This window comes from Taudactylus pleione, unplaced genomic scaffold (assembly GCF_031769625.1).
Source record: "Taudactylus pleione unplaced genomic scaffold, aTauple2 ptg003419l, whole genome shotgun sequence".
Classification (NCBI taxonomy): Eukaryota; Metazoa; Chordata; class Amphibia; order Anura; family Myobatrachidae; genus Taudactylus; species Taudactylus pleione.
The window spans coordinates 14,059-31,555 of record NW_028287770.1 but is presented as its reverse complement, the minus strand read 5'-3'; the positions used below and the strand labels follow the sequence as shown (position 1 = coordinate 31,555).

The 17,497-nt window shown below is 47.6% G+C and overlaps 1 long non-coding RNA gene across 1 annotated transcript; it reads right to left on the bottom strand.

The window, feature by feature from the left end:
• Window positions 1-961: 961 nt before the first annotated feature.
• Window positions 962-9,503, bottom strand: LOC148430714 (uncharacterized). The gene is made up of 3 exons (XR_015877366.1): window positions 9,188-9,503; window positions 4,380-4,472; window positions 962-1,449 (listed from the first exon to the last, which is right to left on the bottom strand). It is a non-coding gene; the product is annotated as an uncharacterized LOC148430714 (long non-coding RNA).
• Window positions 9,504-17,497: the final 7,994 nt, after the last annotated feature.

The window sequence follows — 17,497 nt, the reverse complement described above, 5'->3', positions numbered from 1 at the left end:
CAGTGTCTGTAATCACTCACTGCCCAGAGCCAGGAACTAGCACAGTGCCTGTAATCACCCACTGCCCAGAGCCAGGAACTAGCACAGTGTCTGTAATCACCAAACTACCAGGAGTATATTTACAAAAGGTAGACTTTAATCGATTGATTAACATCGATGTTGTGTTTCTGGGGTTAAAACCCGCATTTACTAATATTTTAAAAAAAAGCTAAAATTATCTGGGGTGTCACTCTGATGCTTCTAGCACACCCAGATGATGCATCAAACTGCTGTGATACAGAGAAGTGTGCTAGAAGCACCAGAGCAGAGAGCGAGACCCCAGGCAGGAAAGAGGAACTTTACGGGCTGTGACAGGTGCAAGTGCTAGAATTAAAACTACAATGCAATATACACATTTAATACACCACAATAAACACAAACATTCCCAATGTCCCGCCTTATACAGGAGGGAATCGGTATGATTTACCGCCGGACCCATGCCCGGCGGTTGGAATCCCGACAGCGGCATCCCGGGAGAGGAGAAATCCCTATTGTCCTTAGGTTAGTCAATACTTACCTATTTCTACCCCCTAACCCTCCCTTAGGGGTGCCTAACCCTAACCTTCCCCCTTAGTGCCTAAACCTAACCCCCCCTTCCCCGCTGCCTAAACCTAAATCCCCCGGGGGTGCCTAACCCTAACCCTCCCTTCCCTTAGGCTAACCCTAACCTCCTGGGGGGGGTGCATAACCCTCCCCCCCGCGGCTGTCCGCGCTCAGTGTCCCTTCCCTAGATTTAGACGCCTATCATTTAACCCTCGCCAAGATTTAGCAGTCGGGAAGCCGGCTGTCGGGATTAGGTCAGACCTACAGGAGAGGTGTCCAGTATTCTGTGGTTAGAGAATGATCCTTCGTGTGCAGAGGGACTTATGTTGGTGCTTTTTTTACCAAATCTTTAAATGAAATAAAATGATGCGCTTACAGATGTGGTATATCATTCTATTAATAAGTACGTCTGTAGAAGTGGCCGGTGTATTACATAGGTACAGTAAGAGATGTATGTACAATAACAGGAGTGCGGCACAGTGGTGAGAGAGAAAGCAGCGTCCCTCAGACTCAGGCCATGACACGTCGGTGTCTGTGATGTCACTTCCTGCGAGTCTCAGCATAATCCAATCCTACCAGTAACAATGATTCTTTCCTGCGAGTTACCAATGCTAGGACAGACATCACGCCATCTCATTATGCACAAAGCAGAAGGAATACGCCTCATATTACGCTAGTACGATACGCCGATCACAGGTAGAAGCAATGTCCTTCCATACATATATTTCCTCCATTGCAGTCTGTGCCGCGGAGATACTTCCGGCCTGGCCTCAGGGCGCCTCCTGGAATTCCGGATGTGATGATGAGGAGTTCAGGACAAAGGTCTCAGATGCTCTTCTGGGCTCGTTCTTCTACATAAAGTTGCATCTAAATGAAGAGAGAGACACTATTGTATTCTGCTATTAAGGTGGCCACTTACTGACATGACCATTGGTGCCTACGGGAGCGTATTCCGTGCATCCGGAAAGTATTCACAGCGCTTCACTTTTTCCACATTTTGTTATGTTACAGTCTTATTCCAAAATGGAATAAATTCATTTTTGTCCTCAAAATTCTACACACAATACCCCATAATGACAACATGTAAAAAGTTTAACATTTTTTGCAAATTTAATTAAAAAATAAAAAACTAAGAAATCACATGTACATAAGTAATCACAGCCTTTGCTCAACACTTTGTTGATGCCCCTTTGGCAGCAATTACAGCCTCAGGTCTTTTTGAATATGAGGCCACAAGCTTGGCAGTTTCGCCCATTCCTCTTCGCAGCACCTCTCAAGCTCCATCAGGTTGGATGGGAAGCGTCGGTGCACAGCCATTTTCAGATATCTCCAGAGATGTTCAATCAGATTCAAGTCTGGGCTCTGGCTGGGCCACTCCAGGACATTCAGAGAGTTGTCCTGAAGCCACTGGGGCGACTGGATGAGCCGTCGCCTCAGTCTGAGGTCAAGAGCGCTCTGGAGCAGGTTTTGATCCAGGATGTCTCTGTACATTGCTGCATTTATCTTTCCCTCTATCCTGACTAGTCTCCCAGTTCCTGCCACTGAAAAACATCCCCACAACATGATGCTGCCACCACCGTGCTTCACTGTAGGGATGGTATTGGCTTGGTGATGAGCGGTGCCTGGTTTCCTCCATACATAACGCCTGGCATTCACGTCAAAGAGTTCAATCTTTGTCTCATCATGGTCTGAGAGTCCTTCAGGTGCATTTTGGCAAACTCCAGGCGGGTTGCCATGTGCTTTTTATTAAAGAGTGGCTTCTATCTGGCCACTCTACCATACAGGCCTGATTGGTGGATTGCTGCAGAGATGGTTGTGCTTCTGGAAGGTTCTCCTCTCTCCACAGAGGAATGGCTGTAGCTCTGACAGAGTGACCATCGGGTTCTTGGTCACCTCCCTGACTAAGACCCTTCTACTCCGATCGCTCAGTTTAGACCAACTCTAGGAAGAGTCCTGGGGGTTCCGAACTTCTTCCATTTACGGATGATGGAGGCCACTGTGCTCATTGGGACCTTCAAAGCAGCAGATATTTTTCTGTACCCTTCCCCAGATTTGTGCCTCGAGACAATCCTGTCTCGGAGGTCTACAGACAATTCCTTGGACTTCATGCTTGGTTTGTGCTCTGACATGCACTGTCAAGTGTGGGACCTTAAATAGACAGGTGTATGCCATTCAAAATCATGTCCAGTCACCTGAATTTACCACTGGTGGACTCCAATTAAGCTGTAGGAACATCTCAAGGATGATCAGTGGAAACAGGATGCACCTGAGCTCAATTTTGAGCTTCATGGCAAATGCCGTGAATACTTATGTACATGTGATTTCTTAGGTTTTTTGTTTTTTTTTAAATTAAATTTGCAAAGACCTCAAAAAAAATTTTTTTTTAATGCGCTCGGACTGGGTCGATAGCCCCCCACAGAGCATGCGCACTCATGCGCATGCGTGAGACCCGCTACGACCGACAGCGCCGGTCGTAGCGGGTCTCTTTCCAAAGGGGGCGAGCTGTCGATGTTGATTGACAGCTCGCCCAGTTTGGAAGGCGGGCCGGGGGGGTGGCAGCCCAAACGGAGGCGTTCCCATGGGAACGCCTACCGTTTGGGGGAGGCCCCACTGACATCACTAGTGATGTCAGTGGAGAGCTTCTGGCTCAGACAGAGCCAGAAGCTCTCAGGGGCTTATGACAAGTGAGACCCTACCCTAGGGTCTCGTCGTAAGCCCCGATGGTCGCGATGGTCTCTGACCATCGCGACCATCACCCGAGCGGTCGTTAGAGCTGTGGGTGTTCCCACAGCCTAACGACCGCAACAGAGGCAGGCGGTCAGGATGCAAGTGGCCGCCCAGTTTCTGAGCGACCGCTTGCATCCTCCGACCGCCTCTAAATGAGGCACATTGTGTGTAGAATTTTGAGGACAACAATGAATTTATTCCATTCTGAAATAAGACTTTAACATAACAAAATGTGGAAACAGTGAAGCGCTGTGAATACTTTCCGGATGCACTGTATATAGACAGTAGGGGGGTCTCACCTGTCTCCCGGGGGGTGTTATTATGGGATGCACTGTATATAGACAGTAGGGGGGTCTCACCTGTCTCCCGGGGGGTGTTATTATGGGATGCACTGTATATAGACAGTAGGGGGGTCTCACCTGTCTCCTGGGGGGTGTTATTATGGGATGCACTGTATATAGACAGTAGGGGGGTCTCACCTGTCTCCCGGGGGGTGTTATTATGGGATGCACTGTATATAGACAGTAGGGGGGTCTCACCTGTCTCCCGGGGGGTGTTATTATGGGATGCACTGTATATAGACAGTAGGGGGGTCTCACCTGTCTCCCGGGGGGTGTTATTATGGGATGCACTGTATATCACTAGGAGCAGCAGATACGGAGTAACCCAGGGGCTGTGTAATCTGTGGCCTGCAGTCAGTAAGGGAATCCCCCCATCATTACCATGTGCTGAGCTGGGTCAGGTGACTCTGCGCACGGGGCGGGGCACTTCCAGGCCATTATTGGATGCTATAGAAGCCACACTTAGTGCACATTCCTTCTAGCACATAATGTGGTCTAGAGAAGGTTTATAAACAGAATCCCACACAAAACAAAAAAAAGATTTTACATTTAATAATAAGATGTAAATAAACATCTTTGGGACATTTTAATTATGTTATTAACAAACAGTAACAACCAAAACGCAGCCTTCAATGTTACATGGGGAATTAAACAAGCGACCTGTGGCTCCTACTCGTCTCCTTCTCTCACTTTTTGGATTTACAGTATACGTGGTTCCAGACCGCTCACCTTTAGGATATCCGAGGTCATTGTCTTCAGTGGTATAAGGCGAGGTTCCTGCATGTGTACGTCCTGCTCATCTGCCAGGATCCAGGGAAAATCCTGCAGAGACGAGGACAGGTAAGAAGACTGCGGTATTAGGTATCACCCTTACAGAGAAGCACGGGAAGGAATATGTAAGTAAGAGTCCTGCAGAGACGAGGACAGGTAAGCAGGCTGCGGTATTAGGTATCACCATTACAGAGAAGCACGGGAAGGAATATGTAAGTAAGGGTCCTGCAGAGTCGAGGACAGGTAAGCAGGCTGCGGTATTAGGTATCACCATTACAGAGAAGCACGGGAAGGAATATGTAAGTAAGGGTCCTGCAGAGACGAGGACAGGTAAGCAGGCTGCGGTATTAGTGATCACCATTACAGAGAAGCACGGGAAGGAATATGTAAGTAAGGGTCCTGCAGAGACGAGGACAGGTAAGCAGGCTGCGGTATTAGGTATCACCATTACAGAGAAGCACGGGAAGGAATATGTAAGTAAGGGTCCTGCAGAGACGAGGACAGGTAAGCAGGCTGCAGTATTAGTGATCACCATTACAGAGAAGCACGGGAAGGAATATGTAAGTAAGGGTCCTGCAGAGACGAGGACGGGTAAGCAGGCTGCGGTATTAGGTATCACCATTACAGAGAAGCACAGGAAGGAATATGTAAGTAAGAGTCCTGCAGAGACGAGGACAGGTAAGCAGGCTGCGGTATTAGGTATCACCATTACAGAGAAGCACGGGAAGGAATATGTAAGTAAGGGTCCTGCAGAGACGAGGACAGGTAAGCAGACTGCGGTATTATCACCATTACAGAGAAGCACGGGAAGGAATATGTAAGTAAGGGTCCTGCAGAGACGAGGACAGGTAAGCAGGCTGCGGTATTAGGTATCACCCTTACAGAGAAGCACGGGAAGGAATATGTAAGTAAGGGTCTTGCAGAGACGAGGACAGGTAAGCAGGCTGCGGTATTAGTTATCACCATTACAGAGAAGCACGGGAAGGAATATGTAAGTAAGGGTCCTGCAGAGACGAGGACAGGTAAGCAGGCTGCGGTATTAGATATCACCATTACAGAGAAGCACGGGAAGGAATATGTAAGTAAGGGTCCTGCAGAGAGGACAGGTAAGCAGGCTGCGGTATTAGATATCACCATTACAGAGAAGCACGGGAAGGAATATGTAAGTAAGGGTCCTGCAGAGAGGACAGGTAAGCAGGCTGCGGTATTAGTGATCACCATTACAGAGAAGCACGGGAAGGAATATGTAAGTAAGGGTCCTGCAGAGATGAGGACAGGTAAGCAGGCTGCGGTATTAGGTATCACCATTACAGAGAAGCACGGGAAGGAATATGTAAGTAAGGGTCCTGCAGAGAGGACAGGTAAGCAGGCTGCGGTATTATCACCATTACAGAGAAGCACGGGAAGGAATATGTAAGTAAGGGTCCTGCAGAGACGAGGACAGGTAAGCAGGCTGCGGTATTAGTGATCACCATTACAGAGAAGCACAGGAAGGAATATGTAAGTAAGGGTCCTGCAGAGAGGACAGGTAAGCAGACTGCGGTATTAGGTATCACCATTACAGAGAAGCACGGGAAGGAATATGTAAGTAAGGGTCCTGCAGAGAGGACAGGTAAGCAGACTGCGGTATTAGGTATCACCCTTACAGAGAAGCACGGGAAGGAATATGTAAGTAAGGGTCCTGCAGAGACGAGGACAGGTAAGCAGGCTGCGGTATTAGGTATCACCATTACAGAGAAGCACGGGAAGGAATATGTAAGTAAGGGTCCTGCAGAGAGGACAGGTAAGCAGGCTGAGGTATTAGGCATCACCCTTACTTACATATTCCTTCCCGTGCTTCTCTGTAAGGGTCCAGCAGAGAGGACAGGTAAGCAGACTGCGGTATTAGTGATCACCATTACAGAGAAGCACGGGAAGGAATATGTAAGTAAGGGTCCTGCAGAGACGAGGACAGGTAAGCAGGCTGCGGTATTAGGTATCACCATTACAGAGAAGCACGGGAAGGAATATGTAAGTAAGGGTCCTGCAGAGACGAGGACAGGTAAGCAGGCTGCGGTATTAGTGATCACCATTACAGAGAAGCACGGGAAGGAATATGTAAGTAAGGGTCCTGCAGAGAGGACAGGTAAGCAGGCTGCGGTATTAGGTATCACCATTACAGAGAAGCACGGGAAGGAATATGTAAGTAAGGGTCCTGCAGAGACGAGGACAGGTAAGCAGGCTGCGGTATTAGTTATCACCATTACAGAGAAGCACGGGAAGGAATATGTAAGTAAGGGTCCTGCAGAGACGAGGACAGGTAAGCAGACTGCGGTATTAGTGATCACCATTACAGAGAAGCACGGGAAGGAATATGTAAGTAAGGGTCCTGCAGAGACGAGGACAGGTAAGCAGACTGCGGTATTATCACCATTACAGAGAAGCACGGGAAGGAATATGTAAGTAAGGGTCCTGCAGAGAGGACAGGTAAGCAGGCTGCGGTATTAGTGATCACCATTACAGAGAAGCACGGGAAGGAATATGTAAGTAAGGGTCCTGCAGAGACGAGGACAGGTAAGCAGGCTGCGGTATTAGTGATCACCATTACAGAGAAGCACGGGAAGGAATATGTAAGTAAGGGTCCTGCAGAGACGAGGACAGGTAAGCAGGCTGAGGTATTAGTGATCACCATTACAGAGAAGCACGGGAAGGAATATGTAAGTAAGAGTCCTGCAGAGACGAGGACAGGTAAGCAGGCTGCGGTATTAGGTATCACCATTACAGAGAAGCACGGGAAGGAATATGTAAGTAAGGGTCCTGCAGAGAGGACAGGTAAGCAGGCTGCGGTATTAGTGATCACCATTACAGAGAAGCACGGGAAGGAATATGTAAGTAAGGGTCCTGCAGAGACGAGGACAGGTAAGCAGGCTGCGGTATTAGATATCACCATTACAGAGAAGCACGGGAAGGAATATGTAAGTAAGGGTCCTGCAGAGACGAGGGCAGGTAAGCAGACTGCGGTATTAGTGATCACCATTACAGAGAAGCACGGGAAGGAATATGTAAGTAAGAGTCCTGCAGAGACGAGGACAGGTAAGCAGGCTGCGGTATTAGGTATCACCATTACAGAGAAGCACGGGAAGGAATATGTAAGTAAGGGTCCTGCAGAGAGGACAGGTAAGCAGGCTGCGGTATTAGTGATCACCATTACAGAGAAGCACGGGAAGGAATATGTAAGTAAGGGTCCTGCAGAGACGAGGACAGGTAAGCAGGCTGCGGTATTAGGTATGACCATTACAGAGAAGCACGGGAAGGAATATGTAAGTAAGGGTCCTGCAGAGACGAGGACAGGTAAGCAGGCTGCGGTATTAGTGATCACCATTACAGAGAAGCACGGGAAGGAATATGTAAGTAAGGGTCCTGCAGAGACGAGGACAGGTAAGCAGACTGCGGTATTATGACATGACAACGCCATCATTATCGTTCAATTGATCATTAATCGTTCACAAATAGGGCATTAAAATGTTGAAAACAACCAGTGATGTGCGTTCCCGCTGGTCGTTTTCGCCATCAATCATCGTCTGAACATGCCGGTCAGTCTGCCGATAACGACAGATTGGCCATGTTCAGGGATGAGGGAGGGTGACTGCACTGAATGACATATCGCTCAGTGTAAGCCCTGCAGGGGATGGGGAACGACGGTACAATTACAATGTTGGACACGCACCTGCAGATATGGTCCTTACAATTCAATGGTGACTGATCACGCAACAGCTAATTCCATAATTCTATTAGCAAATCTTGTTAAGACACAATGGATGTAGCTCCTGTATGTACACCCTTATATCACTAGGAGAGGCAGCAACAGATCGACTACATGTGACAGGGACAGTGCCATGATGTGAGGAGGGAAATGGAGGCAGCAGGAAGTCACAGACTGAGAGTTATATAGTGGGAGGAGCAGGGTCCCCAGCAGCACAGAGTATATCAGGAGATGAGTGATGTGTTAGTGAGGACAGGGCTGCATGTGACAGGGGCAGTGACATGATGGGAGGAGGGGAATGGAGGCAGCAGGAAGTCACAGACTGAGAGTTATATAGTGGGAGGAGCAGGGTCCCCAGCAGCACAGAGTATATCAGGAGATGAGTGATGTGTTAGTGAGGACAGGGCTGCATGTGACAGGGGCAGTGACATGATGTGAGGAGGGGAATGGAGGCAGCAGGCAGGGTCCCCCAGCAGCACAGAGTATATCAGGAGATGAGTGATGTGTTAGTGAGGACAGGGCTGCATGTGACAGGGGCAGTGACATGATGTGAGGAGGGGAATGGAGGCAGCAGGAAGCCGCAGACTGAGCGTTATATAGTGGGAGGAGAAGGGTCCCCAGCAGCACAGAGTATATCAGGAGATGAGTGATGTGTCAGTGAGGACAGGGCTGCATGTGACAGGGGCAGTGACATGATGTGAGGAAGGGAATGGAGGCAGCAGGCAGGGTCCCCCAGCAGCACAGAGTATATCAGGAGATGAGTGATGGAGTGATGTGTTAGTGAGGACAGGGCTGTATGTGACAGGGGCAGTGACATGATGTGAGGAGGGGAATGGAGGCAACAAGACTTCAGTATAATGAATCATGATCAATAAACACTGCTGTGACTTTAGCACATGTTAGTATGTTAGTCACATATATTGCTGTTCAATATGCAAAAAAAAAAAGCATTTAAATGAACTGAACACAATAAAACCAATCACAGAACATGGAGGGGCTCATTGGGAAGTGCTCTGTAATTTACCTTTATAACTTGAATCTTTTCCATATTCCTTGTAGCTGCCTCTCTCGTATGGACTAGTAAAGTAAATGTGCAACCTGCAATACATACGAGTATAAATGTAGTGTATTACCTGTATCATTATAATGGTATAAATATAGTGTATTACATGTATAGTTATAATGATATAAATATAGTGTATTACATGTATAGTTTTAATGGTATAAATGTAGTGTATTACCTGTATAGTTAGAATGGTATAGTGTATTACATGTATAGTTAGAATGGTATAATATGAGATATGGTAAGAACTTACCCTTGTTATCTCTATTTCCATAGGATTCCACAGGATACCTTGGGGTATAGGTGTGACGTCAGTCGCTGGGCACCATAGAGTTAAGCTTTTCAGCCTCCCAGGATGCACTAGGGTCCCCCTCCTATACCCCGCCCCCGAGCCAAGGCACCTCAGTTAGTTATCAAGCCATAGGCCGGAGGAGGAGAAAAGAGAGAGAAAAAAGATCTGGACACACACAAGAATCACATTCTCACCAGAGGGAGACGGAAAACCGGTGACCAGAGCAAAGCCCATCTGCAGCACAGGTGCGACAGGGCGGGAGTCCTGTGGAACCCTATGGACTTCGTAGAAATAGAGATAAAAAGGGTAAGTTCTTACCATATCTCATATTTTCTACTTCAGGGTCCATAGGGTATCCACAGGATACCTTGGGGATGTCCCAAAGCAGTATCCTTTAAGGGTGGGGACGCTCCTGTGCAGAAAGGAGAATCCGCCGCCCGAAGGAAGCATCCTGAGAGGCGAAGGTGTCAAACCTGTAATACCTCACGAAGGTATGGACAGAGGACCACGTAGCAGCCTTGCAGATCTGGACTGCAGAGGCACCACGTCGAGCTGCCCACAAAGGACCCACAGACCTAGTGGAATGAGCCTTCAGAGAAGGAGGGACCGTTAGGCCTTCATGAAGATAAGCTTCAGAAATAGCCATACGGATCCAGGCTGCCAAAGTTTGCTTTGAAGCAGGCCAACCCTTTTTACGGAAGCCATAGAGGACAAACAAAGCGTCCGACTTCCTAAACGAAGAAGTGCGGTCAACATAAGTCCTTAAGGCCTGCACAACATCCAAAGAGGCCTCACCCACGGAAAGACCCGGTGAGTTAAAGGCCGGAACAACGATTTCCTCGTTAACATGAAACTGTGAAACAACTTTGGGAAGAAACTCGGGCCGAGTGCGGAGCACTGCCCTGTTCCCATGAAAAACCAAGAAAGGGGGTCTACAAGAAAGAGCCCCTAACTCAGAAACACGTCTGGCCGAAGCAATGGCCAGAAGGAAAACAGTCTTAGCTGTTAGCCATTTAAGATCCACTGAGCCCAGTGGTTCAAACGGCGGTCCTTGGAGAGCCCTCAGGACCACAGCCAAATCCCAAGGCGCCACAGGTGGAACAAAGGGCGGCTGAATGCGGAGAACACCTTGCATAAAGGTCCGCACATCCGGGATTGTAGCAATCCTACGGTGAAACCAGACAGATAGGGCCGAAACCTGTACCTTCAAAGAAGCAAGGCGAAGCCCATGATCTAGTCCCGCTTGCAGGAAGGCGAGAATCCGAGACAGACGAAACTCCCGCGGTGCATAACCTCTCGGTCGACACCACTGGAAGAACGAATGCCACACGCGATGGCATATCCTCGCGGAAGACGGTTTCTGAGCTCGTAACATGGTACGCACCACAGAGCTGGAAAACCCCCGGGACCTCAGCATGGCCGTCTCAACAGCCACGCCGTCAAAGACAGCCGAGTCAGGTCCGGGTGAAGGCAAGGACCCTGAGACAGAAGGTCCGGTCGTAGCGGCAACCGCAGAGGACTGTCCACGGACAGACCCTGAAGGTCTGAGAACCAGTGCCGTCTGGGCCACGCGGGAGCTATCAACAGGAGCGTCCCTCCTTCCTGTTTGAATTTCCGGATTACCCGTGGAAGAAGGGAGACCGGAGGAAACAGGTATGCGAACCGGAACGTCGACCGGACGGACAGAGCATCCACCAGAGACGCCCCTTCGTCTCTTGTGCGAGACCCGTACACCGGCAACTTGTTGTTGTGCCGGGACGCCATGAGGTCGATCTCTGGAAGACCCCACCTGTCCACCAGCAGTTGAAAAACGTCCGGGTACAGGGACCATTCCCCCGGATGAACGTCCTGGCGACTTAGAAAGTCCGCCTCCCAATTTAGCACTCCCGGGATGAAGACCGCTGATATGGCCGGAAAATTGCGCTCCGCCCAAACCAGGATCCGAGAAACCTCTACGAGAGCCGACCGACTGCGAGTTCCTCCTTGCCTGTTTATGTAGGCCACGGTGGTAGCGTTGTCCGACTGGACCTGCACCGGGTGACCCTGGAGAAACCGATGTGCCTGCTGGAGAGCATTGAAGACCGCACGGAGTTCCAAGATATTTATTGGAAGCTCCGCTTCTGTCGGCGTCCACCTGCCCTGGAACAAGTGTGGACCCGAAACTGCTCCCCAGCCCCGAAGACTGGCGTCCGTTGTCAACAGGACCCAATTTTAACCCAGAACGGACGTCCCTTGTTGAGGTGGGTCGTCTGTAACCACCACGCAAGGGACAGGCGAACCTCCGGGGTGATCACAATCGTCTGGGACCTCAGAGACTGAGGCAGCCCGTTCCACTTGGACAGGATCAGGTGCTGCAGAGGTCTGGAGTGAAACTGGGCGTATTCCACCATGTCGAACACCGACACCATGGAGCCCAGTAACCTCATCGCCGAGTGTAGGGACACCCGGCGGCTGTGCAGACAACTGCGCACCCTTGACTGTAAAGCAGAGATCTTGTCCTCCGTCACGAAGATCCTTTGCTTTCCCGAGTCCAATAAGGCTCCAAGATGCAGAATCCTCCGAGACGGGATTAGAGTGGGCTTCTGCCAGTTGATTAGCCAGCCGTGCCGTTGCAGCAGTGCAATGGTCAGGTCCAAGTGGCGTAACAGGAGCTCTGGAGATCCTGCCACCAATAACAGGTCGTCCAAGTACGGCAACATGCGGACTCCTTGCAGCCGCAGAGAAGCCGCCATGACCGCCATCACCTTGGTGAAAACACGTGGTGCTGTCGCCAGGCCAAAAGGCAACGCCCGAAACTGGAAGTGGTCGCTGCAGATTGCAAACCTGAGGAACTGTTGATGGCGCAAAAAAATAGGGACATGCAGGTAAGCGTCCTGTATGTCCAATGACACCATGTAGTCCCCAGGTTCCAGCGCCAGAATGATGGACTGTAGGGTCTCCATCCGAAACTTCGGGACCCGCAAAGACTTGTTGAGTGCTTTGAGGTTGAGAATCGGACGATACGACCCATTGGGTTTCTCTACCAAAAATAGATTTGAATAGAAACCCTGGCCCCTCTGGGAGAATGGAACAGGCACTATAACTCCAGCCTGGAGCATAGTGTGCAATACCTTCCGCAGCTCCGTAGCCTTGTTCCGGTCTGATGGTAGACCCGAGGTGAAGAATCGAGCCGGGGGTCTGTGCCGGAAGGAGAGGGCGTATCCGTGGGAAACCACCTCCAGAACCCAAGTGTCTATCGTAGTGGCCGACCAACACTGCGCGAAGTGCAGCAGGCGGCCTCCCACCCTGGGATCCCCCAAAGGGAGGCCTGGACCGTCAGGCCGCAGGCTTGTCATCTGGCTTGGGGGCCGGACGTCTGGTACTCCTTGCCTGCTTCCGGGGCTTGGTAGATTTCTTAGGACCAGCCTGTCGAGGAAACGACTGTGGTTTGGGCCTGCCCTGGGCCCTAGATGACCGAAAGGACGATGGTCCAGAACCAGAAGGAGCAGCGGCCGACGGGAGACAAGCCGATTTGGCTGCCGCCAGCGTGGCCACAATCTTATCCAGATCCGGACCGAACGGAACTTCTCCGGTAAACGGCAACGCCTCCAGACCCTTTTTGGAATCTGCGTCCGCCTTCCAGGATCGCAGCCACAAGGTGCGACGAGCAGCCACCGCTGCTGAAGAAATTCTAGACACCAGAGTACTAATGTCTAGGGCCGCCTCGTTGATATAAGTGGCCGAATCACGGAGATTACCAATCAACTCCGCCTGTTCGGCCGGACAGTCGGAATCAAAAGAAGCCTCTAATGAATCTGCCCAGCGCTCCATCGCTCTGGCAACCCAGCAAATGGCCATAGCCGGTCGTGCTGCCCCCCCCGCAAGGGAATAAGTGGACTTCAGGCAGATCTCCACCTTGCGGTCCGTAGCATCCTTAAGGGAGGACATAGATGGCATCGGCAATGTGGCACTACGGACAAGACGGGTCACGTGAGAATCCACCTGTGGAGGGGATTCCCACTTTGCAAAATAATTATCCGCGAACGGATAAGCCACCACCAGGCGTCTCTGCGGCTGGTATCTTTTGCCAGGCTGTTTCCACGCCTCCTCTAAATGGTCCACCAACTGACCCGAAAGAGGAAAAACTGTGGCATCGCCCTTCACATCTTTGAAAAAGGCATACTTAGATTTAGCCGCTGGGGGAACTTCGTCCTCAATCACCAAGGCTGTGCGGACCGCCCGAATAAGTCCAGGAATATATACTTTGGACTTAGCATCAGCGTCCTTAGTATGGAGAGGTTCCTGATCGTAAGGATCCAGAATCTCCCCATCATCAGACGTCCCCTCGTCATCCTCATAAGGAGCCGACAGAGACGCCACCGGCCGTTTATGCGGCCGCATCACAGACTCCCCTTGCAACACATCCGACAAGTGCTGTACAGAACTCGTCAGGGAGTTAACCCACGCTGGCTCCTGAGAAACCGGGAGCGGGGAAATAGGGAGACTGTCGGGTACCACCAATTGTCGTGGGAACCCCTGCATGGGTGACGACACCACAGACTGCTGGGACAAACCCATCGGAGTAAACGCGGGCTGCGGAGCTAACAGGCCCACTAAGGCTGTAAGCCCATCAGCGAAACAAGCCCAGGGCGGCTCCTGTACCGGTGCTGTAACCGTAAGAGGCCGCGCCATGGACAGACACTGCCGGCAAAGGCCCTCCGCGCTACCCTCCCCCTCCGCTAACGGTACTTTACACGTAGTACACTGTAGGCGGAGGGGAAAATCACTTTCGGACATGATGGCACCACGTATGTGACCTCTCTCACCAATTATAACTTAAATAGGCGAGAGACCACCCTGCAGCACCGCACCGCAAGGGCTTAGCAGAAAGAACAGGGACAGAATAAAGCTGACAGTTTAGAAGAAAAGTTACAGGCAGCAGCGCTAGCACAGTCACATACAATGCAAAGAAAATCAATTCCTGCACTAACATCGCTGATCACTCAACTACGCAGACACAGGGCCTGGTAGGACACAGCGCTGCATACACAGACCTGACCACAGCGGAGGAGAGGTATGCGGGGGGACCCAGACCACGATGCTTCCGTCCAGCGCTTCCAGCAGCGTTCACCATGCGTTCTGGAGAAGATGGCCGCCGAGGAGCAGAGAGAACGCGGGCCTGGGGGAGGAGCGCTGCCACAGGACCAGACGGCAGCGTGCAGAGGGCTGTGTGCAGCGGGGGAGGCGCCGGCTGTGAGACAGGAAAGGCGCGCTCCCCTGGCATGCATTTAACCCCTGGGACGCCGCAGCGCTACCGCTCTGCTGCGGTCCGCTGTCCCAGGGGATAGTGGAAAGCGCAGGTTGGTCGCCTGGCTCCACGCTGCAGCCAGTCCCCAGGGAGCCCCCTGCCTGGGGACTTAGGACCATGTGACCAGCGGGGACCCACCGCGGGACCCCGATGCCTACCTTTGTCCCCCTTGGATCCGGCCATGGTCCGGAACATCTGGGGTCACCGCTAGCTGTGACCCCAGATGCTTACCAGCATCCCCGGATCGGTACCGGCGTTCTGGTATCGGTGGGGGTGTAGGGAAGACAGCATGGACGTCAGGACTGACTGTCCATGCTGTACATCCAGATGAGCAGCCACAGCTGCATGAAGAAAAGCTTCAGGGGCTCTTCTAGCCCCCACTCCAACAGGTGCACCCGACTCCGGCCGGGCACCAAACGAAACTGAGGTGCCTTGGCTCGGGGGCGGGGTATAGGAGGGGGACTCTAGTGCATCCTGGGAGGCTGAAAGCTTAACTCTATGGTGCCCGATGACTGACGTCACACCTATACCCCAAGGTATCCTGTGGATACCCTATGGACCCTGAAGTAGAAAGTGTATTACATGTATAGTTATGATGGTATAAATATAGTGTATTACATGTATAATTATAACGGTATAGTGTATTACATGTATAGTTATAATGGTATAAATATAGTGTATTACATGTATAATTATAACGGTATAGTGTATTACATGTATAGTTATAATGGTATAAATATAGTGTATTACATGTATAGTTATAATGGTATATAGTGTATTACCTGTATAGTTAGAATGGTATAGTGTATTACATGTATAGTTATAATGGTATAAATATAGTGTATTACATGTATAATTATAACGGTATAGTGTATTACATGTATAGTTATAATGGTATAAATATAGTGTATTACATGTATAGTTATAATGGTACAGTGTATTACATGTATAGTTATAATGGTATAAATATAGTGTATTACATGTATAGTTATAATGGTATAAATATAGTGTAGTACATGTATAGTTATAATGGTATAGTGTATTACATGTATAGTTATAATGGTATAAATATAGTGTATTACATGTATAGTTATAATGGTATAAATGTAGTGTATTACATGTATAGTTATAATGGTATAAATATAGTGTATTACATGTATAGTTATAATGGTATAGTGTATTACATGTATAGTTATAATGGTATAAATATAGTGTATTACATGTATAATTATAACGGTATAGTGTATTACATGTATAGTTATAATGGTATAAATATAGTGTATTACATGTATAGTTATAATGGTATATAGTGTATTACCTGTATAGTTAGAATGGTATAGTGTATTACATGTATAGTTATAATGGTATAAATATAGTGTATTACATGTATAATTATAACGGTATAGTGTATTACATGTATAGTTATAATGGTATAAATATAGTGTATTACATGTATAGTTATAATGGTATAAATATAGTGTATTACATGTATAGTTATAATGGTATAGTGTATTACATGTATAGTTATAATGGTATAAATGTAGTGTATTACATGTATAGTTATAATGGTATAAATGTAGTGTATTACATGTATAGTTATAATGGTATAGTGTATTACATGTATAGTTATAATGGTATAGTGTATTACATGTATAGTTATAATGGTATAAATGTAGTGTATTACATGTATAGTTATAATGGTATAAATATAGTGTATTACATGTATAGTTATAATGGTATATAGTGTATTACCTGTATAGTTAGAATGGTATAGTGTATTACATGTATAGTTATAATGGTATAAATATAGTGTATTACATGTATAATTATAACGGTATAGTGTATTACATGTATAGTTATAATGGTATAAATATAGTGTATTACATGTATAGTTATAATGGTATATAGTGTATTACATGTATAGTTATAATGGTATAGTGTATTACATGTATAGTTATAATGGTATAAATGTAGTGTATTACATGTATAGTTATAATGGTATAAATGTAGTGTATTACATGTATAGTTATAATGGTATAAATATAGTGTATTACATGTATAGTTATAATGGTATAAATATAGTGTATTACATGTATAGTTATAATGGTATAAATGTAGTGTATTACATGTATAGTTATAATGGTATAAATGTAGTGTATTACATGTATAGTTATAATGGTATAAATGTAGTGTATTACATGTATAGTTATAATGGTATAAATGTAGTGTATCACATGTATAGTTATAATGGTATAAATGTAGTGTATCTTACATGTAGAGTTATAATGGTATAAATATAGTGTATTACATGTATAGTTATAATGGTATAGTGTATTACATGTATAGTTATAATGGTATAAATGTAGTGTATTACATGTATAGTTATAATGGTATAAATATAGTGTATTACATGTATAGTTATAATGGTATAGTGTATTACATGTATAGTTATAATGGTATAAATATAGTGTATTACATGTATAGTTATAATGGTATAAATATAGTGTATTACATGTATAGTTATAATGGTATAGTGTATTACATGTATAGTTATAATGGTATAAATATAGTGTATTACATGTATAGTTATAATGGTATAAATAGTGTATTACATGTATAGTTATAATGGTATAAATGTCGTGTATTACATGTATAGTTATAATGGTATAGTGTATTACATGTATAGTTATAA